This window comes from Pseudophryne corroboree, unplaced genomic scaffold (genome assembly GCF_028390025.1).
Source record: "Pseudophryne corroboree isolate aPseCor3 unplaced genomic scaffold, aPseCor3.hap2 scaffold_144, whole genome shotgun sequence".
In the NCBI taxonomy this organism is placed as follows: domain Eukaryota; kingdom Metazoa; phylum Chordata; class Amphibia; order Anura; family Myobatrachidae; genus Pseudophryne; species Pseudophryne corroboree.
In genome coordinates this window covers 293,511-320,347 of record NW_026968068.1, presented here as the reverse complement: position 1 = coordinate 320,347, position 26,837 = coordinate 293,511, and the positions used below count along the sequence as shown (strand labels likewise).

The following is a 26,837-nucleotide window of genomic DNA, read 5'->3' as shown; positions in this document are numbered from 1 at the left end:
GAGAATCTACAAGGGCTGCAGCAGGCTAGGTCTAATAGACATCTTTACTGCAGCTTCATCACTCCCAGCGGCGCTGTATACTCCCGTGCCCTGGTTGCTGGGTCACTGCAGCGGAGGCTCCGGTTTCTTCCTAAGGTCAGTCACACACGCACCGCCCTTCCGGATCACGAGGCCGCTGATGAAGGGGAGCGTGGCCGTAGGGGGTGGACCGTGTGCGCACTGGCGTGGACACTGATTACTGGGCAGCCGCTCCACGAGCCACCAGGTACAGTTAAGGAGCACAGGTCTGGGGTTTTTTCTCCCATATTAAACCAATTTTGTACTGCCCGCAGCGCATTGTGATAGGTAATAGGGCCTGATTCAGGTTGGATTGCAATCACAGTAAGCGATCCAACTGCAAAAATTGCTAAGAGCATACGCATGTGCCTGCATTTTCTGCGGCACCCCGCAGAGAATGCGATCGCCTCTGCCTGTCAATCGGGGCAGGGGGGGAGAGGGGGGTCAGCAACACTCCATTTCCAAGTCAGGGATGGAGCGGTGCGGGGGCAAGGCTTCAAAATGGGGTCTGCAACGGAGGAGACACAGGGGGCGTGGTCACAGCGGCTGTATGACATCACATTCAGCCGCTGTGATCACAAAAATGGTGGCGGCTTCCTGCGCGCACATACAGTCTGCACCAGCAGGAGGCTACACCATTTTTTATGATCACGCTGAACTGCAGTGCAACTGCAATTACAGATTGGTCAAGAAGGGAGGCGTCATGCTGGGTGGCCATGTCCTGTCACTGTGCAGGAGCCAGCACCGCTCACACACTAGTCCCCGGGTGCAGCCCCCAACCCCCGGGACACCTGGAGCAACAAAATGTAGATTCAGGCCACCAGGCCACGCCCCTACCTATGAAACCATGCCTCCTTTTTACCATTGCGCTGCTTATCTGCGCGCACTGCATTACAATCTCCTTCGCCACCTCTCTGGGTGTCACCAGTGATAGTGACACCTCTGCCATGCTTGTAGCAGCTGGTCCTAAGATCTACGCCTCAAGCCCTGAGTGTTTGCCCTTGTGACTTGTTGATCATCATAGCGAAGCAGATGCTTACAGAAAACTGCAGGGGCTTAGATTGAAAATAAAAAAATATATGGGTATAAGGTAGAGAGGAGCGGGTTCGGTTCTCCGAGAACCGAATTCCCCACGAACTCCACGTGGTTTACACTGGTCCGAGGCAGGCTCAGTTGTTCCCGCCTGACTCGGAAAACCTGAACAAGGGAAAATGTCATCATCCCGCTGTCGGATTCTCGCGAGATTCGGATTTCATATAAAGAGCTGCGCGTTGCCGCCATTTTTACTCGTGCATTGAAGAGGGAGCGGAGAGGACGTGGCTATGTTCTCTCAGTGGAAATCTCAATATCAGTGCTCAGTATCAGTGGTTACTTATTGCTGCTCAGTAATACTAGTAGTGTGTCTCTCCTGCTCAGTGTCAGTTCTCAGTAGTATCCTCATCAGTGCTCAGTATCACTGCTCATTGTCTTGTGCTGCATTGTGGTGCTCAGCATACTACAGTACATTACTAATAGTCCAGTGCTGCATCTTGCTGCTCAGTGTCAGTTCTAGTATCCTCATCAGTGCTCACTATCACTGCTCATTACATTGTGGTGTTCTGTATACTACAGTAACATAGTAATATAGTAACATATAGTAATATAGTTTTTGAGGTTGAAAAGAGGCAAATTGCCCATCGTGTTCAACCTGTTTTAAGTTGTGATGATTCTACATACTTGCTGAATAATGTTTTATGACTAGTTAACTACTACAACTCATGTTACCCCCGGATTAACCATGTTGATATTTTAAGTATTATAACCTTGGATAGCTTTTTCATTCAGAAATGTATCCATTCCTTTTTTAAATCCAATTACAGAGTCCGCCATTACCACCTTCCCTGGCAGGGAATTCCACATCCTGATTGACCTAACAGTGAAGATCATAGTATCTCACCTGGCAGGTAAGTAGGAGTTGGGCTAGAGCTGTGGAGGATTGCTGCTTGGGCACCCCCTGTCAAGTGAAGGAGATCCAACTGAGGCAGCACAAGGGAACTCTCGAAAGAAGAACAAGGCTAGAGGAAGATCTGAGACAAAGAAATCTGACTTTTACCAGAGCTGACCAGAGGAAAGCACAAACACAGTCCCCCACTACCACAAATAATGCAGTCGAGTTTCCCACATTTGGGGAAATCACAGGGGTCAGCATACCCAGAATGCAATGAATGAACCTCACCCTGGGAGAAAAATCCTCATGACCAAGGTATCTCCTATGCAAAATAAGTATGATTTGGGATAGGGCTGGGGAGGGCCGCTGCTCAGGCACATCTCTGTCAAGTAAAGGAGATTCAACTGAGGCAGCACAAGGGAACTCTCATCTGGGGACAACAACTGCAGGGAGAACACATATTTTCAGATGAACATGGGAGGGCAGAAGGCTGCCTAAAACTGAAGCACCCCCAAACAACGAACCAAATGCAACTACTAGTGCAAGCATTCCTGTGGGAAGGCCTGCAGCAGATGGATTTGCATATGGTGATGTCATCCAAGCAGTGGGTCAAAGTTGGCTTCAACCCTCGTCTGCATATGAAAAGAAAAAAGGGGTGTGCAGGGCATGGCGGCCTTTTGCGGCGCTTGGATGACCCCTAGTTCACATTAAACACCTCCACCCTCCTTCGGTGTGGGGCTCATGTTGGCTATGCCCCAGCCCCTGAAGCATTCAAGCTGATTTCTTGCAGCAGCTGGGCACTGTAACAGCTCCAGAGCTGCTCTGTAAAGCAAGTAAAAGGGTGTGGGCCCTGCAGCACTACCTGTAGTTTGCATTGTGCGTTGGAAGGCACAAAGTAAGCAGATGGGAGAAGTCAGGATAGTGCACAAGGGTATAGAAGGGAGGGGCTCAAGAAAAAAGAAGTGGAAACAGACAGCAAACTAGGCTGGAGAGAGACCTGAGACAAAGAGATCTGAATTATATGAGAGCCGACCAGGGGAAACACAAATTATGCAGTCAAGTTTCCCACATTTGGGGAAATCGCAGGGGCAGCACAGCCAGAGTGCAATGGGTGAGCCTTGCCCTGGGAGAAGCATCTTCATGATCATAGTATCTCACCTGGCAGGTAAGTAGGAGTTGGGCTAGAGCTGGGGAGGGTCGCTGCTCGGGCACCCCCCTGTCAAGTGAAGGAGATCCAACTGAGGCAGCACAAGGGAACTCTCGAAAGAAGAACAAGGCTAGAGGAAGATCTGAGACAAAGAAATCTGACTTTTACCAGAGCTGACCAGAGGAAAGCACAAACACAGTCCCCCACTACCACAAATAATGCAGTTGAGTTTCCCACATTTGGGGAAATCACAGGGGTCAGCATACCCAGAATGCAATGAATGAACCTAACCCTGGGAGAACAATCTTCATGACCATGGTATCTCCTATGCAAAATAAGTATGATTTGGGATAGGGCTGGGGAGGGCCGCTGCTCAGGCACATCTCTGTCAAGTAAAGGAGATTCAACTGAGGCAGCACAAGGGAACTCTCATCTGGGGACAACAACTGCAGGGAGAACACATATTTTCAGATGAACATGGGAGGGCAGAAGGCTGCCTAATACTGAAGCACCCCCAAACAACAAACCAAATGCAACAACTAGTGCAAGCATTCCTGGGGGAAGGCCTGCAGCAGATGGATTTGAATATGGTGATGTCATCCAAGCAGTGGGTCAAAGTTGGCTTCAACCCTCGTCTGCATATGAAAAGAATAAAGGGGTGTGCAGGGCATGGCGGCCTTTTGCGGCGCTTGGATGACCCCTAGTTCGCATTAAACACCTCCACCCTCCTTCGGTGTGGGGCTCATGTTGGCTATGCCCCAGCCCCTGAAGCATTCAAGCTGATTTCTTGCAGCAGCTGGGCACTGTAACAGCTCCAGAGCTGCTCTATAAAGCAAGTAAAAGGGTGTGGGCCCTGCAGCACTACCTGTAGTTTGTATTGTGCGTTGGAAGGCACAAAGTAAGCAGACGGGAGAAGTCAGGATAGTGCACAAGGGTATAGAAGGGAGGGGCTCAAGAAAAAAGAAGTGGAAACAGACAGCAAACTAGGCTGGAGAGAGACCTGAGACAAAGAGATCTGAATTATATGAGAGCCGACCAGGGGAAACACAAATTATGCAGTCAAGTTTCCCACATTTGGGGAAATCGCACACCCAGAGTGCAATGGGTGAGCCTTGCCCTGGGAGAAGCATCTTCATGATCATAGTATCTCACCTGGCAGGTAAGTAGGAGTTGGGCTAGAGCTGGGGAGGGTCGCTGCTCGGGCACCCCCCTGTCAAGTGAAGGAGATCCAACTGAGGCAGCACAAGGGAACTCTCGAAAGAAGAACAAGGCTAGAGGAAGATCTGAGACAAAGAAATCTGACTTTTACCAGAGCTGACCAGAGGAAAGCACAAACACAGTCCCCCACTACCACAAATAATGCAGTTGAGTTTCCCACATTTGGGGAAATCACAGGGGTCAGCATACCCAGAATGCAATGAATTAACCTAACCCTGGGAGAACAATCTTCATGACCATGGTATCTCCTATGCAAAATAAGTATGATTTGGGATAGGGCTGGGGAGGGCCGCTGCTCAGGCACATCTCTGTCAAGTAAAGGAGATTCAACTGAGGCAGCACAAGGGAACTCTCATCTGGGGACAACAACTGCAGGGAGAACACATATTTTCAGATGAACATGGGAGGGCAGAAGGCTGCCTAATACTGAAGCACCCCCAAACAACAAACCAAATGCAACAACTAGTGCAAGCATTCCTGGGGGAAGGCCTGCCGCAGATGGATTTGCATATGGTGATGTCATCCAAGCAGTGGGTCAAAGTTGGTTCAAACACCTTTGCAAAGTTCTATAAGTTTGATACCCTGGCTGAGGAGGACCTCCTGTTTGCTCAATCGGTGCTGCAAAGTCATCCGCACTCTCCTGCCCGTTTGGGAGCTTTGGTATAATCCCCATGGTCCTTACGGAGTCCCCAGCATCCTCTAGGACGTAAGAGAAAATAAGATTTTAAACCTACCGGTAAATCTTTTTCTCGTAGTCCGTAGAGGATGCTGGGTGCCCGTCCCAAGTGCGGTCTACTTCTGCAAGACTTGTATATAGTTATTGCTTACATAAGGGTTATATGTTAGTTTTCATCGGTCTTGGACTGATGCTATGTTGTTTTCATACTGTTAACTGGGTAGTATATCACAAGTTATACGGTGTGATTGGTGTGGCTGGTATGAATCTTGACCTTGGATTAACAAAAATCCTTTCCTCGTACTGTCCGTCTCCTCTGGGCACAGTTTCTCTAACTGAGGTATGGAGGAGGGGCATAGAGGGAGGAGCCAGTGCACACCCAGATCTAAAGTCTTTCTTAAAGTGCCCATGTCTGCTGCGGAGCCCGTCTATCCCCCATGGTCCTTACGGAGTCCCCATCATCCTCTACGGACTACGAGAAAAAAAAATTACCGGTAGGTTTAAAATGTTATTTTTTTCTCTGCAACCCACTGCTAAATTGTGCTTCCTAGCTGTTTTTTATAAAATCACTTAATTAAATCTAACTCTGATTACGTCAGAGAAGGCCAGGTACCCTACACCATAAGAGGGGGTTTGAAATTTTGACTTGTCTACTTAAAGATCACCAAAATCTGATGACAAGGTCAATTACATCCCTGGGTGGGATTGAACCACCAACCTTTTGGTTAATAGCCCATGTAAGTGCAAGAAATCCTGAAGCACTCACTCATCATGGGAAAGTACCAATGTGTTTCTTACAAAAATTCTCCAGATTATTGACTTTTTAAAGTTTTTCTAGGAAACGTTCTAGATGAATGCTTATTAGCCTTTGTCAGTATTGACTTTCGCAAGGTGTCTCTGTGGCGCAATCGGTTAGCATGTTTGGCTATTAACCAAAAGGTTGGTGGTTCAATCCCACCCAGGGATGTAATTGACCTTGTTATCAGATTTTGGTGATCTTTAAGTAGACAAGTCAAAATTTCAAAAACCCCCCTTATGGTGTAGGGTACCTGGCCTTCTCTGATGTAATCAGAGTTAGATTTGATTAAGTGATTTTATAAAAAAACAGCTAGGAAGCACAATTTAGCAGTGAGTTGCAGAGAAAAAAAATTATGCTGGCAGAAAAGTCCAATTGAGTGATTAAACAGCTCTTCATTTTCTGATTTTATGTTTATGCTAACAAATTTGCTCTCTGAAAAGTGTCCACAAAGCCAAGTCTCTGATTAACACCTTTGTAGGAATGGTTTTTCACCTATTACTGAATTAAACTTGCTTCATTGGAAAGGCATCAAAGATGCATCCTCATTTCAATGTCTACTGAAATAATACAGGTTGACACCAGGAAACGTCACTGCATCCTTGCTGCTTCCTCATGGGGAAGTCTGTTTAATGTGAAAACAAGGTGATATCTAATCAGCACACAGGTAAGGAATTAAGAAAATCTTTCTTTATGGGTGAAGATGTTTCTCACAAATTGTTGTCCCAATGCATCATTGAAATTCAAGATGGAAGATGATTTTCATATATCACTTGTACATTTTGCATTGCTCTTCTGGTGACAATGTAGTTTGTTTTTGTCAATTACCATTTCAGTAATAGGGTAAAGAAAATTAAGTGGATTTTTTAAAGAAAACAATGCTGTCAATATACTATTAAAACAAATTAAAATGATAAAAGTTATTGTACTTTAAGTAAAAATAAAAGTGCCAAAATATCAATCCCAGTTTTTGATTACTTTAATTATAAAAAAAAAAATGCACATAGCAGAGGATAGTTTCGATCAATCGACCTCTGGGTTATGGGCCCAGCATGCTTCCATTGCACTACTCTGCTGCTCATGGAAGTGTCAGAGATCCTGAAGACTAAATTGATTAAAGGCCTTAAAGTACTGGACTATAAGGAAAGACTTACTAGGCTGAATATTTATACACTAGAAAAGAGGTGCCTAAGAGGAGATATTATTAATATCTTCAAATATGTAAAGATACATAACAAAGAGTTATCAGAGGAATTATTTATTAAAAGAACACGTGGTCACTCGCTGCGACTGGAGGAAAGTTCAGAACGCAATGGAGGAAAGGTTTCTTCACTGTTAGGGCAATCAGGATGTGGAATTCCCTGCCAGGGAAGGTGGTAATGGCGGACTCTGTAATTGGATTTAAAAAAGGAATGGATACATTTCTGAATGAAAAAGCTATCCAAGGTTATAATACTTAAAATATCAACATGGTTAATCCGGGGGTAACATGAGTTATAGTAGCTAACTAGTCATAAAACATTATTCAGCAAGTATGTAGAATCATCACAACTTAAAACAGGTTGAACACGATGGGCAATTTGCCTCTATTCAACCTCAAAAACTATGTTACTATATTACTATGTTATTGTAGTATACAGAACACCACAATGCAATGAGCAGTGATAGTGAGCACTGATGAGGATACTAGAACTGACACTGAGCAGCAAGATGCAGCACTGGACTATTAGTAATGTACTGTATTATGCTGAGCAACACAATGCAGCACAAGACAATGAACAGTGATACTGAGCACTGATGAGGATACTACTGAGAACTGACACTGAGCAGGAGAGACACACTACTAGTATTACTGAGCAGCAATAAGTAACCACTGATACTGAGCACTGATATTGAGATTTCCACTGAGAGAACATAGCCACGTCCTCTCCGCTCTCTCTTCAATGCACGAGTAAAAATGGCAGCAACGCGCAGCTCTTTATATGGAATCCGAATCTCGCGAGAATCCGACAGCGGGATGATGACATTTTCCCTTGTTCAGGTTTTCCGAGTCAGGCGGGAACAACCGAGCCTGCCTCGGACCAGTGTAAACCACGTGGAGTTCGTGGGGAATTCGGTTCTCGGAGAACCGAACCCGCTCCTCTCTACCTTATACCCTATCAATTTTTTTATTTTCAATCTAAGCCCCTGCAGTTTTCTGTAAGCATCTGCTTCGCTATGATGATCAACAAGTCACAAGGGCAAACACTCAGGGTTTGAGGCGTAGATCTTAGGACCAGCTGCTACAAGCATGGCAGAGGTGTCACTATCACTGGTGACACCCAGAGAGGTGGCGAGGGAGATTGTAATGCAGTGCGCGCAGATAAGCAGTGCAATGGTAAAAAGGAGGCATGGTTTCATAGGTAGGGGCGTGGCCTGGTGGCCTGAATCTACATTTTGTTGCTCCGGGTGTCCCGGGGGTTGGGGGCTGCACCCGGGGACTAGTGTGTGAGCGGTGCTGGCTCCTGCAAAGTGACAGGGCATGGCCACCCAGCATGACGCCTCCCTTCTTGACCATGCTGTAATTGCAGTCGCACTGCAGTTCAGCGTGATCATAAAAAATGGTGTAGGCTCCTGCTGGTGCAGACTGTATGTGCGCGCAGGAAGCCGCCACCATTTTTGTGATCACAGCGGCTGAATGTGATGTCATACAGTCGCTGTGACCACGCCCCCTGTGTCTCCTCCGTTGCAGACCCCATTTTGAAGCCTTGCCCCCGCACCGCTCCATCCCTGACTTGGAAATGGAGTGTTGCTGACCCACCTCTCCCCCCCTTCCCCGCCCCGATTGACAGGCAGAGGCGATCACATTCTCTGCGGGGTGCCGCAGAAAATGCAGGCACATGTGTATGCTCTTAGCAATTTTTGCAGTTGGATCGCTTATTGTGATTGCAATCCAACCTGAATCAGGCCCTATTACCTATCACAATGCGCTGCGGGCAGTACAAAATTGGGTTAATATAGGAGAAAAACCCCCAGACCTGTGCTCCTTAACTGTACCTGGTGGCTAGTGGAGCGGCTGCCCAGTAATCAGTGTCCACCACAGTGCGCACACGGCCCACCCCCTACGGCCTCGCTCCCCTTCAGCAGCGGCCTCGTGATCCGGAAGGGTGGTGTGTGTGTGACTGACCTTAGGATGAAACCGGAGCCTCCGCTGCAGTGGCCCAGCAACCAGGGCATGGGAGTATACAGCGCCGCTGGGAGTGATGAAGCTGCAGTAAAGATGTCTATTAGACCTAGCCTGCTGCAGCCCTTGTAGATTCTCATAAAACAAGTTCTTCTTTTCTTGTCAAAATTAATAGCTAAGAATAGGCTGCCTGAGGCAGGCCCCTGTTAATTGGCCTGCTACTGAAGGCACCAACTACAAACTGAGCTCCCTGTTCATGGAAGCGGGGTTATAGAGGAGAATGCACTGAGCTTCTTGGGAACAGTCAAAAGCTTTGAGCCGGTTGGTGCCTCAGATCAAGATCCTACTCTACACCCCAATGTGAATCCTTGTGGAGTCCAGTGTACCCCACAGAAGAAATTAATGTGTCACACCCATTGGCAGCAACCTTAGAATAGCTGCTGACGGGCACAATTGAGAAAGGAAGGGGGGGGACATTTGAATCCAGCACATAGATGCAATTCAAATATGTAATTCGTACCTTCCTATTTTAAAATATAATGGATGAACCTCACCCTGTGAGAACAATCTTCATGATCAAGAGATCTCATATGCAAAATAAATATGAGTTGGGATAGGGCTGGGGAGGGCTGCTCGGGCAGCACCTCCCCCGTCAAGTTAAGGAGATTCAACTGAGGAAGCACAAGGGAACTCTCGTCTGGGGACAACAACTGCAGGGAGACCACATCTTTTCAGATGAACATGGGAGGGCGGAAGGCTGCCTAATACTGAAGCACCATATGCAACAACTAGTACAAGCATTCCTGGGGGAAGGTCTGCAGCAGACGGATTTGCATACGGTGATGTTATCCAAGCAGTGGGCCAAAGTTGACTGGAACCCTCATCTGCATATGAAAAGAGAAAAGGGGCATGCAGGGCATGGCGGCCTTTTGCAGTGCTTGGATGACCCCTAGTTCACATTAAACACCCCCACCCTCCTTTGGTGTGGGGCTCATGTTGGCCATGCCCCATCCCCTGAAGCATTCAAGCTGATTTCTTGCAGCAGCTGGGCACTGTAACAGCTCCAGAGCTGTTCTGTAAGGCAAGTAAAAGGGTGTGGGCCCTGCAGCACCACCTGTAGTTCGCATTGTGCGTTGGAAGGCACAAAGTAAGCAGACGGGAGGAGAAGTCAGGATAGTGCGCAAGGGCATTATTTTCTCTTAGTCCGTAGAGGATGCTGGGGTCACATTAAGAACCATGGGGTATAGACGGGATCCGCAAGAGACATGGGCACTTTAAGACTTTCAAAGGGTGTGAACTGGCTCCTCCCTCTATGCCCCTCCTCCAGACTCCAGTTATAGGAACTGTGCCCAGGGAGACGGACATTTCGAGGAAAGGATTTATTGTTAAACTAAGGTGAGCATCTTACCAGCTCACACCTTAAACATGCCGCAGAACGTGGCATTCAACAGAACACAAGCCAACGGCATGAACAATTGCAGCAAAAAGCTGACCAGAACCATAACACAACATGTGTATAACCACAAGTAATAACTGCAGACACAGTATGGACTGGGACGGGTGCCCAGCATCCTCTACAGACTAAGAGAAAAGGATTTACCGGTAGGTATTAAAATCCTATTTTCTCATACGACCTAGAGGATGCTGGGGTCACATTAAGAACCATGGGGTTATACCAAAGCTCTTGAACGGGTGGGAGAGTGCGTACGACTCTGCAGCACCGAATGACCCAACTTAAGGTTATCATCAGCCAAGGTATCAAACTTGTAAAACTTAGCAAAAGTGTTTACTAAATAGCTGCTCGGCAAAGTTGCAATGCCGAGACTCCCCGACCAGCTGCCAAGGATGAACCCACCTTTCTAGTAGAATGGGTCTTCACCTACTTCAGTAACGGCAATCCTGCCGTGGAACGAGCATGCTGAATCTTACCACAGATCCAGCGCATAATGGTCTGCATGGAAGCAGGACACCAAATCCTGTTGGGAGCATACAGGACAAACAGAGCCTCTGTTTTCCTAATCTGAACCGTTCTGGTGACATACATTTTCAAAGTTCTGACCACAGCCAGAGACTTTGACTCAACGAAGGTGTCAGTGGCCAAAGGCACCATGTGGAAAGATGAACCACCTTCGGCAGAAATTGTTGACGTGTCCTCAATTCTGCTCTATCTTCATGAAAGATCAAATAAAGGCTCTTGTGATACTGCATGGTTTGTACTGTTTTCCATGTGCTCCCAGACCTTTAAGCAAGTAGCATGGTCAAGAAAGTTCTGTTTGAAAAGAAACAACATTTACTGTCATTGTTATGCAAATAAACTTACATTAAAGCTAACAAGAAAGCACACTCGTTCTGTCTTTAAACTGATAAAAGAAACCCCAATAATATGGGGCATGCAAAAATTGAGATAAAACTCAGTTTTGCTCCTCTCCACGGAAATCTTTAATAAAAGGCGAAATATTTGTTAGTTCTGAAGAGAAACCAGAGCATGACCAAGATGCCACCTGTCGCCTGAGTGCCATGCCAGCAGTTCTCATTCAGCTGAAAGTGAGCACCCAATTTGAATGAAAGAAAGCAGATTTCTCACCAGGCTTCCCCTTGCTATAAACATGGTTTGTACTCTTTTCTATGTGCTCCCAGATCTTTCAAGCAATTAGTATAGTCAAGAAAGTTCTGTTTGAAAAGAAACAAACATTTACTGTCATTTCTATGCAAATGAGCTTACATTAAAGCACACTCGTTCTATCTTTAAACCGATAAAAGAAACCCCAATAAGACGGAGCATGCAAAAATTGAGATAAAACTCAGTTTTGCTCCTCTCCACGGAAATCTTTAGTAAAAGGCGAAAGATCTGTTCGTTTTGAAGAGAAACCAGAGCATGACCAAGATTCCACCTGTCGCCTGAGTGCCATGCCAGCAATCCTCATTCAGCTCAAAGTGAGCACCCAATTTGAAAGAAAGAAAGCAGATTTCTCACCAGGCTTCCCCTTGCTATAAACATGGTTTGTACTCTTTTCCATGTGCTCCCAGATCTTTCAAGCAATTAGTGTGGTCAAGAAAGTTCTGTTTGAAAAGAAACAAACATTTACTGTCATTTCTATGCAAATGAGCTTACATTAAAGCACACTCGTTCTATCTTTAAACCGATAAAATAAAATCCCAATAAGATGGGGCATGCAAAAATTGAGATAAAACTCAGTTTTGCTCCTCTCCACGGAAATCTTTAGTAAAAGGCGAAAGATTTGTTCGTTCTGAAGAGAAACCAGAACATGACCAAGATTCCACCTGTCGCCTGAGTGCCATGCCAGCAGTCCTCATTCAGCTCAAAGTGAGCACCCAATTTGAAAGAAAGAAAGCAGATTTCTCACCAGGCTTCCCCTTGCTATAAACATGGTTTGTACTCTTTTCCATGTGCTCCCAGATCTTTCAAGCATTTAGTATAGTCAAGAAAGTTCTGTTTGAAAAGAAACAAACATTTACTGTCATTTCTATGCAAATGAGCTTACATTAAAGCACACTCGTTCTATCTTTAAACCGATAAAAGAAACCCCAATAAGACGGAGCATGCAAAAATTGAGATAAAACTCAGTTTTGCTCCTCTCCACGGAAATCTTTAGTAAAAGGCAAAAGATCTGTTCGTTTTGAAGAGAAACCAGAGTATGACTAAGATTCCACCTGTCGCCTGAGTGCCATGCCAGCAGTCCTCATTCAGCGCAAAGTGAGCACCCAATTTGAAAGAAAGAAAGCAGATTTCTCACCAGGCTTCCCCTTGCTATAAGCATGGTTTGTACTCTTTTCCATGTGCTCCCAGATCTTTCAAGCAATTAGAATGGTCAAGAAAGTTCTGCTTGAAAAGAAACAGACATTTATAGTCATTGTTATGCAAATAAACTTACATTAAAGCTAACAAGAAACTGATAAAAGAAACCCCAATAATATGGGGCATGCAAAAATTGAGATAAAACTCAGTTTTGCTCCTCTCCACAGAAATCTTTAATAAAAGGCGAAAGATTTGTTCGTTCTGAAGAGAAACCAGAGCATGACCAAGATTCCACCTGTCGCCTAAATGCTGTGCCAGCAGTCCTCATTCAGATCAAAGTGAGCGCCCAACTTGAAAGTAAGCAGATTTCTCACCTGGCTTCTCCTTGCTATAAGCATGGTTTGTACTGTATTCCATGTGCTCCCAGATCTTTCAAGCAAGTAGCATGGTCAAGAAAGTTCTGTTTGAAAAGAAACAAACATTTACTGTCATTTCTATGCAAATGAGCTTACATTAAAGCACACTCATTCTATCTTTTAACCGATAAAAGAAACCCCAAAAAGATGGGGCATGCAAAAATTGAGATAAAACTCGGTTTTGCTCCTCTCCACGGAAATCTTTAATAAAAGGCGAAAGATTTGTTCGTTCTGAAGAGAAACCAGAGCATGACCAAGATTTTTATCTGAAAATATGTGTTCTCCCTGCAGTTGTTGTCCCCAGATGAGAGTTCCCTTGTGCTGCCTCAGTTGAATCTCCTTTACTTGACAGAGATGTGCCTGAGCAGCGGCCCTCCCCAGCCCTATCCCAAATCATACTTATTTTGCATAGGAGATACCATGGTCATGAAGATTGTTCTCCCAGGGTGAGGTTCATTCATTGCATTCTGGGTATGCTGACCCCTGTGATTTTCCCAAATGTGGGAAACTCGCTTTTATACCCTTGTGCACTATCCTGACTTCTCCTCCTGTCTGCTTACTTTGTGCCTTCCAATGCACAATGCAAACTACAGGTAGTGCTGCAGGGCCCACACCCTTTTACTTGCCTTACAGAGCAGCTCTGGAGCTGATACAGTGCCAAGCTGCTGCAAGAAATCAGCTTGAATGCTTCAGGGGATGGGGCATGGCCAACATGAGCCCCACACCGAAGGAGGGTGGGGGTGTTTAATGCGAACTAAGGGTCATCCAAGCGCCGCAAAAGGCCGCCATGCCCTGCATACCCCTTTTCTCTTTTCATATGCAGATGAGGGTTCCAGCCAACTTTGGCCCACTGCTTGGATGACATCACCGTATGCAAATCCGTCTTCTGCAGAACTTCCCCCAGGAATGCTTGCACTAGTTGTTGCATTTGGTTTGTTGTTTGGGGGTGCTTCAGTATTAGGCAGCCTTCTGCCCTCCCATGTTCATCTGAAAATATGTGTTCTCCCTGCAGTTGTTGTCCCCAGATGAGAGTTCCCTTGTGCTGCCTCAGTTGAATCTCCTTTACTTGACAGAGATGTGCATGAGCAGCGGCCCTCCCCAGCCCTATCCCAAATCATACTTATTTTGCATAGGAGATACCATGGTCATGAAGATTGTTCTCCCAGGGTGAGGTTCATTCATTGCATTTTGGGTATGCTGACCCCTGTGATTTACCCAAATGTGGGAAACTCGACTGCATTATTTGTGGTAGTGGGGGACTGTGTTTGTGCTTTCCTCTGGTCAGCTCTGTTAAAACTCAGATTTCTTTGTCTCAGATTTTCCTCTAGCCTTGTTCTTCTTTCGAGAGTTCCCTTGTGCTGCCTCAGGTGGATCTCCTTCACTTGACAGGGGGGTGCCCGAGCAGCGACCCTCCCCAGCTCTAGCCCAACTCCTACTTACCTGCCAGGTGAGATACTATGATCAGGAAGGTGCTTCTCCCAGGGCAAGGCTCACCCATTGCACTCTGGGTGTGCTGCTCCTACGATTTCCCCAAATGTGGGACACTTGACTGCATAATTTGTGTTTCCTCTGGTCGGCTCTCGTATAATTCAGATCTCTTTGTCTCAGGTCTTTCTCCAGCCTAGTTTGCTGTCTGTTTCCACTTCTTTTATCTTGAGCCCCTCCCTTCTATACCCTTGTGCACTATCCTGACTTCTCCTCCCGTCTGCTTACTTTGTGCCTTCCAATGCACAATGCAAACTACAGGTAGTGCTGCAGGGCCCACACAATCTTTTACTTGCCTTAAAGAGCAGCTCTGGAGCTGTTACAGTGCCCAGCTGCTGCAAGAAATCAGCTTGAATGCTTCAGGGGATGGGGCATGGCCAACATGAGCCCCACACCAAAGGTGGGTGGGGGTGTTTAATGCGAACTAGGGGTAATCCAAGCACCGCAAAAGGCCGCCATGCCCTGCACGCCCCTTTTCTCTTTTCATATGCAGATGAGGGTTGAAGCCAACTTTGACCCACTGCTTGGATGACATCACCATATGCAAATCCATCTGCTGCAGGCCTTGCCCCAGGAATGCTTGCACTAGTTGTTGCATTTGGTTTGTTGTTTGGGGGTGCTTCAGTATTAGGCAGCCTTCTGCCCTCCCATGTTCATCTGAAAATATGTGTTCTCCCTGCAGTTGTTGTCCCCAGATGAGAGTTCCCTTGTGCTGCCTCAGTTGAATCTCCTTTACTTGACAGAGATGTGCCTGAGCAGCGGCCCTCCCAGCCCTATCCCAAATCATACTTATTTTGCATAGGAGACACCATGGTCATGAAGATTGTTCACCCAGGGTGAGGTTCATTCATTGCATTCTGGGTATGCTGACCCCTGTGATTTCCCCAAATGTGGGAAACTCGCCTGCATTTTTTGTGGTAGTGGGGGACTGTGTTTGTGTTTTCCTCTGGTCAGCTCTGGTAAAAGTCAGATTTCTTTGTCTCATATATTCCTCTAGCCTTGTTCTTCTTTCGAGAGTTCCCTTGTGCTGCCTCAGTTGGATCTCCTTCACTTGACAGGGGGGTGCCCGAGCAGTGACCCTCCCCAGCTCTAGCCCAACTCCTACTTACCTGCCAGGTGAGATACTATGATCATGAAGGTGCTTCTCCCAGGGCAAGGCTCACCCATTGCACTCTGGGTGTGCTGCTCCTGTGATTTCCCCAAATGTGGGAAACTTGATTGCATAATTTGTGTTTCCCCTGGTCGGCTCTCGTATAATTCAGATCTCTTTGTCTCAGGTCTCTCTCCAGCCTAGTTTGCTGTCTGTTTCCACTTCTCTTTTCTGGAGCCACTCCCTTCTATGCCCTTGCGCACTATCCTGACTTCTCCCGTCTGCTTACTTTGTGCCTTCCAACGCACAATGCGAACTACAGGTAGTGCTGCAGGGCCCACACCCTTTTAGTTGCCTTACAGAGCAGCTCTGGAGCTGTTACAGTGCCCAGCTGCTGCAAGAAATCAGCTTGAATGCTTCAGGGGCTGGGGCATAGCCAACATGAGCCCCACACCAAAGGAGGGTGGGGGTGTTTAATGCGAACTAGGGGTCATCCAAGCACCGCAAAAGGCCGCCATGCCCTGCATGCCCCTTTTCTCTTTTCATATGCAGATGAGGGTTCCAGCCAACTTTGGCCCACTGCTTGGATGACATCACCGTATGCAAATCCGTCTGCTGCAGACCTTCCCCCAGGAATGCTTGTACTAGTTGTTGCATATGGTTTGATATTTGATGGTGCTTCAGTATTAGGCAGCCTTCCGCCCTCCCATGTTCATCTGAAAAGATGTGGTCTCCCTGCAGTTGTTGTCCCCAGACGAGAGTTCCCTTGTGCTTCCTCAGTTGAATCTCCTTAACTTGATGGGGGAGGGGCTGCCCGAGCAGCCACCCTCCCCAGCCCTATCCCAACTCATACTTATTTTGCATATGAGATCTCTTGATCATGAAGATTGTTCTCACAGGGTGAAGTTCATCCATTATATTTTAAAATAGGAAGGTACAAATTACATATTTGAATTGCATCTATGTGCTGGATTCAAATGTCCCCCCCCCCCCTTCCTTTCTCAATTGTGCCCATCAGCAGCTATTCTAAGGTTGATGCCAATGGGTGTGACACATTAATTTCTTCTGTGGGGTACACAGGACTCCACAAGGATTCACATTGGGGTGTAGAGTAGGATCTTGATCTGAGGCACCAACCGACTCAAAGCTTTTGACTGTTCCCAAGATGCTCAGCGCATCCTCCTCTATAACCCCGCTTCCATGAACAGGGAGCTCAGTTTGTAGTTGGTGCCTTCAGTAGCAGGCCACTTAACAGGGGCCTGCCTCAGGAAGCCAATTCTTAGCTATTCATTTTGACAAGAAAAGAAGAACTTGTTTTATGAGAATCTACAAGGGCTGCAGCAGGCTAGGTCTAATAGACATCTTTACTGCAGCTTCATCACTCCCAGCGGCACTGTATACTCCCGTGCCCTGGTAGCTGGGTCACTGCAGCGGAGGCTCCGGATTCTTCCTAAGGTCAGTCACACACACACCGCCCTTCCGTATCACGAGGCCGCTGATGAAGGGGAGCGTGGCCGTAGGGGGTGGACCGTGTGCGCACTGGCGTGGACACTGATTACTGGGCAGCCGCTCCACTAGCCACCAGGTACAGTTAAGGAGCACAGGTCTGGGGGGTTTTCTCCTATATTAAACCAATTTTGTACTGCCCGCAGCGCATTGTGATAGGTAATAGGGCCTGATTCAGGTTGGATTGCAATCACAATAAGTGATCCAACTGCAAAAATTGCTAAGAGCATACGCATGTGCCTGCATTTTCTGCAGCACCCCACAGAGAATGCGATCGCCTCTGCCTGTCAATCGGGGCAGGGGGGGAGAGGGGGGTCAGCAACACTCCATTTCCAAGTCAGGGATGGAGCGGTGCGGGGGCAAGGCTTCAAAATGGGGTCTGCAATGGAGGAGACACAGGGGGCGTGGTCACAGCAGCTGTATGACATCACATTCAGCCGCTGTGATCACAAAAATGGTGGCGGCTTCCTGCGCGCACATACAGTCTGCACCAGCAGGAGGCTACACCATTTTTTATGATCACGCTGAACTGCAGTGCGACTGCAATTACAGCATGGTCAAGAAGGGAGGCGTCATGCTGGGTGGCCATAAGAGATGAGCGGGTTCGGTTCCTCGGAATCCGAACCCGCCCGAGCTTCACCCTTTTTTGCTCGGGTCCGAGCAGACTCGGATCCTCTCGCCTTGCTCGGTTAACCCGAGCGCGCCCGAACGTCATCATCCCGCTGTCGGATTCTCACGAGACTTGGATTCTATATAAGGAGCCGCGCGTCGCCGCCATTTTCACACGTGCATTGAGATTGATAGGGAGAGGACGTGGCTGGCGTCCTCTCCGTTTAGATTAGAAGATAGAGACGAGTGACATTTGATTTACTACTAATTTGGGGAGCAGTTGAACTTGTCAGGAGTACTCAGTAGTGCAGAGTTTTGCTGATAGTGACCACCAGTTTTATTATTTATAATCCGTTCTCTGCCTGAAAAAAAACGATACACATACCATATCTGTGCTCAGCCTCAGTGTGCTGCATGATATATCATCTATGTATATCTGACTGTGCTGAGTGCTCACTGCTCACACAGCTTAATTGTGGGGGAGACTGGGGAGCAGTTATAGCAGGAGTACAGTGCACACTTTTGCTGCCAGTGTGACCACCAGTATATTGTCTGCCTGAAAAAGTTAAACACTCCTGTGGTGTTTTTTTTTTATTCTATAAATGCATTCTGCTGACAGTGTCCAGCAGGTCCGTCATACATATATTATATAAATATTTACCTGCAGTAGTGTTATATATTTTTTTTCATCTTTATCATCTCTATATTAGCAGACGCAGTACGGTAGTCCACGGCTGTGGCTATCTCTGTGTCGTCAGTGCTCGTCCATAATTGTATACCTACCTACCTGTGGTGGTTTTTTTTTTTCTATCTTCTTCATACTAGTAGTTTAGGAGTCTACTGACAGTGTCCACCAGGTCCATCATTATATTATATACCTACAGTAGTAATATATTTATTATATTATCTATACTAGCAGACGCAGTACGGTAGTCCACGGCTGTGGCTATCTCTGTGTCGTCAGTGCTCGTCCATAATTGTATACCTACCTACCTGTGGTGGGGTTTTTTTTTATCTTCTTCATACTAGCAGTTTAGCAGTCTGCTGACAGTGTCCACCAGGTCCGTCATTATATTATATACCTACAGTAGTAATATATTTATTATATTATCTATACTAGCAGATGCAGTACGGTAGTCCACGGCTGTACCTACCTCTGTGTCGTCAGTGCTCGTCCATAATTGTATACCTACCTGTGGTGGGGTTTTTTTTTCTATCTTCTTCATACTAGTAGTTTAGGAGTCTGCTGACAGTGTCCACCAGGTCCGTCATTATATTATATACCTACAGTAGTAATATATTTAGTATATTATCTATACTAGCAGACGCAGTACGGTAGTCCACGGCTGTACCTACCTCTGTGTCGTCACTCGTCCATAATTGTATACCTAACTGTGGTGGGTTTTTTTTTTCTATCTTCTTCATACTAGTAGTTTAGCAGTCTGCTGACAGTGTCCACCAGGTCCGTCATTATATTATATATACCTACAGTAGTTATATATATTTTTTTTTATATCATTAATTATCATCTCTATACTAGCAGACGCAGTACGGTAGGCCACGGCTGTGGCTATCTCTGTGTCGTCAGTGCTCGTCCATAATTGTATACCTACCTACCTGTGGTGGAAGTTTTTTTCTATCTTCTTCATACTAGTAGTTTAGCAGTCTGCTGACAGTGTCCACCAGGTCCGTCATTATATTATATATACCTACAGTAGTTATATATATATTTTTTTTTATATCATTAATTATCATCTCTATACTAGCAGACGCAGTACGGTAGTCCACGGCTGTAGCTACCTCTGTGTCGTCAGTCACTCGTCATCCATAAGTATACTAGTATCCATCCATCTCCATTGTTTACCTGAGGTGCCTTTTAGTTGTGCCTATTAAAATATGGAGAACAAAAATGTTGAGGTTCCAAAAATAGGGAAAGATCAAGATCCACTTCCACCTCGTGCTGAAGCTGCTGCCACTAGTCATGGCCGAGACGATGAAATTCCATCAACGTCGTCTCCCAAGGCCGATGCCCAATGTCATAGTACAGAGCATGTAAAATCCAAAACACAAAAGATCAGTAAAAAAATGACTCAAAAATCTAAATAAAAATCGTCGGAGGAGAAGCGTAAACTTGCCAATATGCCATTTACCACACGGAGTGGCAAGGAACGGCTGAGGCCCTGGCCTATCTTCATGGCTAGTGGTTCAGCTTCACATGAGGATGGAAGCACTCAGCCTCTCGCTAGAAAAATGAAAAGACTTAAGCTGGCAAAAGCACAGCAAAGAACTGTGCGTTCTTCAAAATCACAAATCCACAAGGAGAGTCCAATTGTGTCGGTTGCGATGCCTGACCTTCCCAACACTGGACGTGAAGAGCATGCACCTTCCACCATTTGCACGCCCCCTGCAAGTGCTGGAAGGAGCACCCGCAGTCCAGTTCCTGATAGTCAGATTGAAGATGTCAGTGTTGAAGTACACCAGGATGAGGAGAATATGGGTGTTGCTGGCGCTGGGGAGGAAATTGACAAGGAGGATTCTGATGGTGAGGTGGTTTGTTTAAGTCAGGCACCCGGCGAGACACCTGTTGTCCGTGGGAGGAATATGGCCATTGACATGCCTGGTGAAAATACAAAAAAAATCAGCTCTTCGGTGTGGAAGTATTTCAACAGAAATGCGGACAACAGGTGTCAAGCCGTGTGTTGCCTTTGTCAAGCTGTAATAAGTAGGGGTAAGGACGTTAACCACCTCGGAACATCCTCCCTTATACGTCACCTGCAGCGCATTCATCATAAGTCAGTGACAAGTTCAAAAACTTTGGGCGACAGCGGAAGCAGTCCACTGACCAGTAAATCCCTTCCTCTTGTAACCAAGCTCACGCAAACCACCCCACCAACTCCCTCAGTGTCAATTTCCTCCTTCCCCAGGAATGCCAATAGTCCTGCAGGCCATGTCACTGGCAATTCTGACGAGTTCTCTCCTGCCTGGGATTCCTCCGATGCATCCTTGAGTGTAACGCCTACTGCTGCTGGCACTGCTGTTGTTGCTGCTGGGAGTCGATGGTCATCCCAGAGGGGAAGTCGTAAGACCACTTTTACTACTTCCACCAAGCAATTGACTGTCCAACAGTCCTTTGCGAGGAAGATGAAATATCACAGCAGTCATCCTGCTGCAAAGCGGATAACTGAGGCCTTGGCATCCTGGGCAGTGAGAAACGTGGTTCCGGTATCCATCATTACTTCAGAGCCAACTATAGACTTGATTGAGGTACTGTGTCCCCGGTACCAAATACTATCTAGGTTCCATTTCTCTAGGCAGGCGATACCGAAAATGTACACAGACCTCAGAAAAAGACTCACCAGTGTCCTAAAAAATGCAGTTGTACCCAATGTCCACTTAACCACGGACATGTGGACAAGTGGAGCAGGGCAGACTCAGGACTATATGACTGTGACAGCCCACTGGGTAGATGTATTGACTCCCGCCGCAAGAACAGCAGCGGCGGCACCAGTAGCAGCATCTCGCAAACGCCAACTCTTTCCTAGGCAGGCTACGCTTTGTATCACCGCTTTCCAGAATACGCACACAGATGAAAACCTCTTACGGCAACTGAGGAAGATCATCACAGAATGGCTTACCCCAATTGGACTCTCCTGTGGATTTGTGGCATCGGACAACGCCAGCAATATTGTGCGTGCATTATATCTGGGCAAATTCCAGCACGTCCCATGTTTTGCACATACCTTGAATTTGGTGGTGCAGAATTATTTAAAAAACGACAGGGGCGTGCAAGAGATGCTGTCGGTGGCCACAAGAATTGCGGGACACTTTCGGCGTACAGGCACCACGTACAGAAGACTGGAGCAACACCAAAAACGCCTGAACCTGCCCTGCCATCATCTGAAGCAAGAAGTGGAAACGAGGTGGAATTCAACCCTCTATATGCTTCAGAGGATGGAGGAGCAGCAAAAGGCCATTCAAGCCTATACATCTGACCACGATATAGGAGGTGGAATGCACCTGTCTCAAGCGCAGTGGAGAATGATTTCAACGTTGTGCAAGGTTCTGCAACCTTTTGAACTTGCCACACGTGAAGTCAGTGCAGACACTGCCAGCCTGAGTCAGGTCATTCCCGTCATCAGGCTTTTGCAGAAGAAGCTGGAGACATTGAAGGAGGAGCTAAGACAGAGCGATTCCGCTAGGCATGTGGGACTTGTGGATGGAGCCCTTCATTCGCTTAACCAGGATTCACGGGTGGTCAATCTGTTGAAATCAGAGCACTACATTTTGGCCACCGTGCTCGATCCTAGATTTAAAACCTACGTTGTATCTCTCTTTCCGGCAGACACAAGTCTGCAGGGGTTCAAAGACCTGCTGGTGAGAAAATTATCAAGTCAAGCGGAACTTGATCGGTCAACAGCTCCTCCTTCACAGTCTCCCGCAATTGGGGGTGCGAGGAAAAGGCTCAGAATTCCGAGCCCACCCGCTGGCGGTGATGCAGGGCAGTCTGGAGCGACTGCTGATGCTGACATCTGGTCCGGACTGAAGGACCTGCCAACGATTACGGACATGTCGTCTACTGTCACTGCATATGATTCTCTCACCATTGAAAGAATGGTGGAGGATTATATGAGTGACCGCATCCAAGTAGGCACGTCAGACAGTCCGTACGTATACTGGCAGGAAAAAGAGGCAATTTGGAGGCCCTTGCACAAACTGGCTTTATTCTACCTAAGTTGCCCTCCCACAAGTGTGTACTCCGAAAGAGTGTTTAGTGCCGCCGCTCACCTTGTCAGCAATCGGCGTACGAGGTTACTTCCAGAAAATGTGGAGAAGATGATGTTCATTAAAATGAATTATAATCAATTGCTCCGTGGAGACATTGACCAGCAGCAATTGCCTCCACAAAGTATACAGGGAGCTGAGATGGTGGATTCCAGTGGGGACGAATTGATAATCTGTGAGGAGGGGGATGTACACGGTGATGAATCGGAGGATGATGATGAGGTGGACATCTTGCCTCTATAGAGCCAGTTTGTGCAAGGAGAGATTTATTGCTTCTTTTTTGGTGGGGGTCCAAACCAACCCGTCATTTCAGTCACAGTCGTGTGGCAGACCCTGTCACTGAAATGATGGGTTGGTTAAAGTGTGCATGTCCTGTTTATACAACATAAGGGTGGGTGGGAGGGCCCAAGGCAATTCCACCTTGCACCTCTTTTTTCTTTTATTTTTCTTTGCGTCATGTGCTGTTTGGGGAGTGTTTTTTGGAAGGGCCATCCTGCGTGACACTGCAGTGCCACTCCTAGATGGGCCAGGTGTTTGTGTCGGCCACTTGGGTCGCTGAGCTTAGTCACACAGCTACCTCATTGCGCCTCTTTTTTTCTTTGCGTCATGTGCTGTTTGGGGAGTGTTTTTTGGAAGGGCCATCCTGCGTGACACTGCAGTGACACTCCTAGATGGGCCAGGTGTTTGTGTCGTCCACTTGGGTCGCTGAGCTTAGTCACACAGCTACCTCATTGCGCCACTTTTTTTCTTTGCGTCATGTGCTGTTTGGGGAGTGTTTTTTGGAAGGGCCATCCTGCGTGACACTGCAGTGCCACTCCTAGATGGGCCAGGTGTTTGTGTCGGCCACTTGGGTCGCTGAGCTTAGTCACACAGCTACCTCATTGCGCCTCTTTTTTTCTTTGCGTCATGTGCTGTTTGGGGAGTGTTTTTGGAAGGGCCATCCTGCGTGACACTGCAGTGCCACTCCTAGATGGGCCAGGTGTTTGTGTCGGCCACTTGGGTCGCTGAGCTTAGTCACACAGCTACCTCATTGCGCCTCTTTTTTTCTTTGCGTCATGTGCTGTTTGGGGAGTGTTTTTTGGAAGGGCCATCCTGCGTGACACTGCAGTGCCACTCCTAGATGGGCCAGGTGTTTGTGTCGGCCACTTGGGTCGCTGAGCTTAGTCACACAGCTACCTCATTGCGCCTCTTTTTTTCTTTGCGTCATGTGCTGTTTGGGGAGTGTTTTTTGGAAGGGCCATCATGCGTGACACTGCAGTGCCACTCCTAGATGGGCCAGGTGTTTGTGTCGGCCACTTGGGTCACTGAGCTTAGTCATCCAGCGACCTCGGTGCAAATTTTAGGACTAAAAATAATATTGTGAGGTGTGAGGTGTTAAGAATAGACTGAAAATTAGTGGAAATTATGGTTATTGAGGTTAATAATACTTTGGGATCAAAATGACTCCCAAATTCTATGATTTAAGCTGTTTTTTAGGGTTTTTTGAAAAAAACACCCGAATCCAAAACACACCCGAATCCGACAAAAAAAATTCGGTGAGGTTTAGCCAAAATGCGTTCGAACCCAAAACACGGCCGCGGAACCGAACCCAAAACCAAAACACAAAACCCGAAAAATTTCCGGTGCACATCTCTAGTGGCCATGCCATGTCACTGTGCAGGAGCCAGCACCGCTCACACACTTGTCCCCGGTGCAGCCCCCAACCCCCGGGACACCCGGAGCAACAAAATGTAGATTCAGGCCACCAGGCCACGCCCCTACCTATGAAACCATGCCTCCTTTTTACCATTGCGCTGCTTATCTGCGCGCACTGCATTACAATCTCCCTCGCCACCTCTCTGGGTGTCACCAGTGATAGTGACACCTCTGCCATGCTTGTAGCAGCTGGTCCTAAGATCTACACCTCAAGCCCTGAGTGTTTGCCCTTGTGACTTGTTGATCATCATAGCAAAGCAGATGCTTACAGAAAACTGCAGGGGCTTAGATTGAAAATAAAAAAAATTGATGGGTATAAGGTAGAGAGGAGCGGGTTCGGTTCTCCGAGAACCGAATTCCCCACGAACCCCACGAACTCCTCCTCCGAGGCAGGCTCGGTTGTTCCCGCCTGACTCGGAAAACCTGAACAAGGGAAAATGTCATCATCCCGCTGTCGGATTCTCGCGAGATTCGGATTTCATATAAAGAGTGCAAGCATTCCTGGGGGAAGGCCTGCAGCAGATGGATTTGCATATGGTGATGTCATCCAAGCAGTGGGTCAAAGTTGGCTTCAGAAACAAACAGGAATGCTTGCACTAGTTGTTGCATTTGGTTTGTTGTTTGGGGGTGCTTCAGTATTAGGCAGCCTTCTGCCCTCCCATGTTCATCTGAAAATATGTGTTCTCCCTGCAGTTGTTGTCCCCAGATGAGAGTTCCCTTGTGCTGCCTCAGTTGAATCTCCTTTACTTGACAGAGATGTGCCTGAGCAGCGGCCCTCCCCAGCCCTATCCCAAATCATACTTATTTTGCATATGAGATACCATGGTCATGAAGATTATTCTCCCAGGGTGAGGTTCATTCATTGCATTCTGGGTATGCTGACCCCTGTGATTTCCCCAAATGTGGGTAACTCGACTGCATTATTTGTGGTAGTGGGGGACTGTGTTTGTGTTTTCCTCTGGTCAGCTCTGGTAAAAGTCAGATTTCTTTGTTTCAGATCTTCCTCTAGCCTTGTTCTTCTTTCGAGAGTTCCCTTGTGCTGCCTCAGTTGGATCTCCTTCACTTGACAGGGGGGTGCCCGAGCAGCGACCCTCCCCAGCTCAAGCCCAACTCCTACTTACCTGCCAGGTGAGATACTATGATCATGAAGGTGCTTCTTCCAGGGCAAGGCTCACCCATTGCACTCTGGGTGTGCTGCCCCTGCGATTTCCCCAAATGTGGGAAACTTGACTGCATAATTTGTGTTTCCCCTGGTCGGCTCTCGTATAATTCAGATCTCTTTGTCTCAGGTCTCTCTCCAGCCTAGTTTGCTGTCTGTTTCCACTTCTTTTTTCTTGAGCCCCTCCCTTTTATACCCTTGTGCACTATCCTGACTTCTCCTCCTGTCTGCTTACTTTGTGCCTTCCAATGCACAATGCAAACTACACACCCTTTTACTTGCCTTACAGAGCAGCTCTGGAGCTGTTACAGTGCCAAGCTGCTGTAAGAAATCAGCTTGAATGCTTCAGGGGCTGGGGCATTGTCAACATGAGCCCCACACCGAAGGAGGGTGGGGGTGTTTAATGCGAACTAAGGGTCATCCAAGCGCCGCAAAAGGCCGCCATGCCCTGCATACCCCTTTTCTCTTTTCATATGCAGATGAGGGATCCAGCCAACTTTGGCCCACTGCTTGGATGACATCACCGTATGCAAATCCGTCTTCTGCAGAACTTCCCCCAGGAATGCTTGTACTAGTTGTTGCATTTGGTTTGTTGTTTGGGGGTGCTTCAGTATTAGGCAGCCTTCTGCCCTCCCATGTTCATCTGAAAATATGTGTTCTCCCTGCAGTTGTTGTCCCCAGATGAGAGTTCCCTTGTGCTGCCTCAGTTGAATCTCCTTTACTTGACAGAGATGTGCCTGAGCAGCGGCCCTCCCCAGCCCTATCCCAAATCATACTTATTTTGCATAGGCGATACCATGGTCATGAAGATTGTTCTCCCAGGGTGAGGTTCATTCATTGCATTCTGGGTATGCTGACCCCTGTGATTTCCCCAAATGTGGGAAACTCGACTGCATTATTTGTGGTAGTGGGGGACTGTGTTTGTGCTTTCCTCTGGTCAGCTCTGGTAAAAGTCAGATTTCTTTGTCTCAGATCTTCCTCTAGCCTTGTTCTTCTTTCGAGAGTTCCCTTGTGCTGCCTCAGTTGGAACTCCTTCATTTGACAGGGGGTGCCCGAGCAGCAATCCTCCACAGCTCTGGCCCAACTCCTACTTACCTGCCAGGTGAGATACTATGATCTTCACTGTTAGGGCAATCAGGATGTGGAATTCCCTGCCAGGGAAGGTGGTAATGGCGGACTCTGTAATTGGATTTAAAAAAGGAATGGATACATTTCTGAATGAAAAAGCTATCCAAGGTTATAATACTTAAAATATCAACATGGTTAATCCGGGGGTAACATGAGTTGTAGTAGCTAACTAGTCATAAAACATTATTCAGCAAGTATGTAGAATCATCACAACTTAAAACAGGTT

The 26,837-nt window shown here is 47.1% G+C and overlaps 17 non-coding genes and 3 pseudogenes across 17 annotated transcripts; 9 read left to right on the top strand and 11 right to left on the bottom strand.

The window, feature by feature from the left end:
• Nucleotides 1-2,159: 2,159 nt before the first annotated feature.
• On the bottom strand, nucleotides 2,160-2,323 carry LOC134997125 (U1 spliceosomal RNA). The gene has a single exon (XR_010199678.1). It is a non-coding gene; the product is annotated as a U1 spliceosomal RNA (small nuclear RNA).
• A 692-nt stretch (nucleotides 2,324-3,015) lies between these two features.
• LOC134997386 (U1 spliceosomal RNA) lies at nucleotides 3,016-3,157 on the bottom strand (annotated as a pseudogene).
• A 152-nt stretch (nucleotides 3,158-3,309) lies between these two features.
• LOC134997346 (U1 spliceosomal RNA) lies at nucleotides 3,310-3,473 on the bottom strand. The gene has a single exon (XR_010199878.1). It is a non-coding gene; the product is annotated as a U1 spliceosomal RNA (small nuclear RNA).
• A 692-nt stretch (nucleotides 3,474-4,165) lies between these two features.
• On the bottom strand, nucleotides 4,166-4,298 carry LOC134997475 (U1 spliceosomal RNA; annotated as a pseudogene).
• A 152-nt stretch (nucleotides 4,299-4,450) lies between these two features.
• LOC134997450 (U1 spliceosomal RNA) lies at nucleotides 4,451-4,614 on the bottom strand. The gene has a single exon (XR_010199959.1). It is a non-coding gene; the product is annotated as a U1 spliceosomal RNA (small nuclear RNA).
• A 1,304-nt stretch (nucleotides 4,615-5,918) lies between these two features.
• TRNAN-AUU (transfer RNA asparagine (anticodon AUU)) lies at nucleotides 5,919-5,992 on the top strand. The gene has a single exon. It is a non-coding gene; the product is annotated as a tRNA-Asn (tRNA).
• Nucleotides 5,993-11,355: 5,363 nt separating this feature from the next.
• On the bottom strand, nucleotides 11,356-11,471 carry LOC134996947 (U5 spliceosomal RNA). Its single transcript, XR_010199506.1, has one exon. It is a non-coding gene; the product is annotated as a U5 spliceosomal RNA (small nuclear RNA).
• Nucleotides 11,472-11,745: 274 nt separating this feature from the next.
• On the bottom strand, nucleotides 11,746-11,861 carry LOC134996916 (U5 spliceosomal RNA). Its single transcript, XR_010199476.1, has one exon. It is a non-coding gene; the product is annotated as a U5 spliceosomal RNA (small nuclear RNA).
• Nucleotides 11,862-12,136: 275 nt separating this feature from the next.
• Nucleotides 12,137-12,252, bottom strand: LOC134996893 (U5 spliceosomal RNA). Its single transcript, XR_010199453.1, has one exon. It is a non-coding gene; the product is annotated as a U5 spliceosomal RNA (small nuclear RNA).
• A 274-nt stretch (nucleotides 12,253-12,526) lies between these two features.
• LOC134996890 (U5 spliceosomal RNA) lies at nucleotides 12,527-12,642 on the bottom strand. Its single transcript, XR_010199450.1, has one exon. It is a non-coding gene; the product is annotated as a U5 spliceosomal RNA (small nuclear RNA).
• A 264-nt stretch (nucleotides 12,643-12,906) lies between these two features.
• On the bottom strand, nucleotides 12,907-13,022 carry LOC134996932 (U5 spliceosomal RNA). The gene has a single exon (XR_010199492.1). It is a non-coding gene; the product is annotated as a U5 spliceosomal RNA (small nuclear RNA).
• Nucleotides 13,023-13,292: 270 nt separating this feature from the next.
• LOC134996909 (U5 spliceosomal RNA) lies at nucleotides 13,293-13,408 on the bottom strand. Its single transcript, XR_010199469.1, has one exon. It is a non-coding gene; the product is annotated as a U5 spliceosomal RNA (small nuclear RNA).
• Nucleotides 13,409-13,552: 144 nt separating this feature from the next.
• LOC134997463 (U1 spliceosomal RNA) lies at nucleotides 13,553-13,680 on the top strand (annotated as a pseudogene).
• A 593-nt stretch (nucleotides 13,681-14,273) lies between these two features.
• LOC134997090 (U1 spliceosomal RNA) lies at nucleotides 14,274-14,437 on the top strand. Its single transcript, XR_010199644.1, has one exon. It is a non-coding gene; the product is annotated as a U1 spliceosomal RNA (small nuclear RNA).
• A 152-nt stretch (nucleotides 14,438-14,589) lies between these two features.
• On the top strand, nucleotides 14,590-14,752 carry LOC134997269 (U1 spliceosomal RNA). The gene has a single exon (XR_010199815.1). It is a non-coding gene; the product is annotated as a U1 spliceosomal RNA (small nuclear RNA).
• A 675-nt stretch (nucleotides 14,753-15,427) lies between these two features.
• On the top strand, nucleotides 15,428-15,591 carry LOC134997152 (U1 spliceosomal RNA). The gene has a single exon (XR_010199703.1). It is a non-coding gene; the product is annotated as a U1 spliceosomal RNA (small nuclear RNA).
• Nucleotides 15,592-15,743: 152 nt separating this feature from the next.
• On the top strand, nucleotides 15,744-15,906 carry LOC134997377 (U1 spliceosomal RNA). The gene has a single exon (XR_010199901.1). It is a non-coding gene; the product is annotated as a U1 spliceosomal RNA (small nuclear RNA).
• Nucleotides 15,907-25,121: 9,215 nt separating this feature from the next.
• Nucleotides 25,122-25,285, top strand: LOC134997172 (U1 spliceosomal RNA). Its single transcript, XR_010199722.1, has one exon. It is a non-coding gene; the product is annotated as a U1 spliceosomal RNA (small nuclear RNA).
• Nucleotides 25,286-25,437: 152 nt separating this feature from the next.
• LOC134997303 (U1 spliceosomal RNA) lies at nucleotides 25,438-25,600 on the top strand. Its single transcript, XR_010199837.1, has one exon. It is a non-coding gene; the product is annotated as a U1 spliceosomal RNA (small nuclear RNA).
• A 655-nt stretch (nucleotides 25,601-26,255) lies between these two features.
• On the top strand, nucleotides 26,256-26,419 carry LOC134997039 (U1 spliceosomal RNA). Its single transcript, XR_010199594.1, has one exon. It is a non-coding gene; the product is annotated as a U1 spliceosomal RNA (small nuclear RNA).
• The last annotated feature ends 418 nt before the right edge of the window (nucleotides 26,420-26,837 follow it).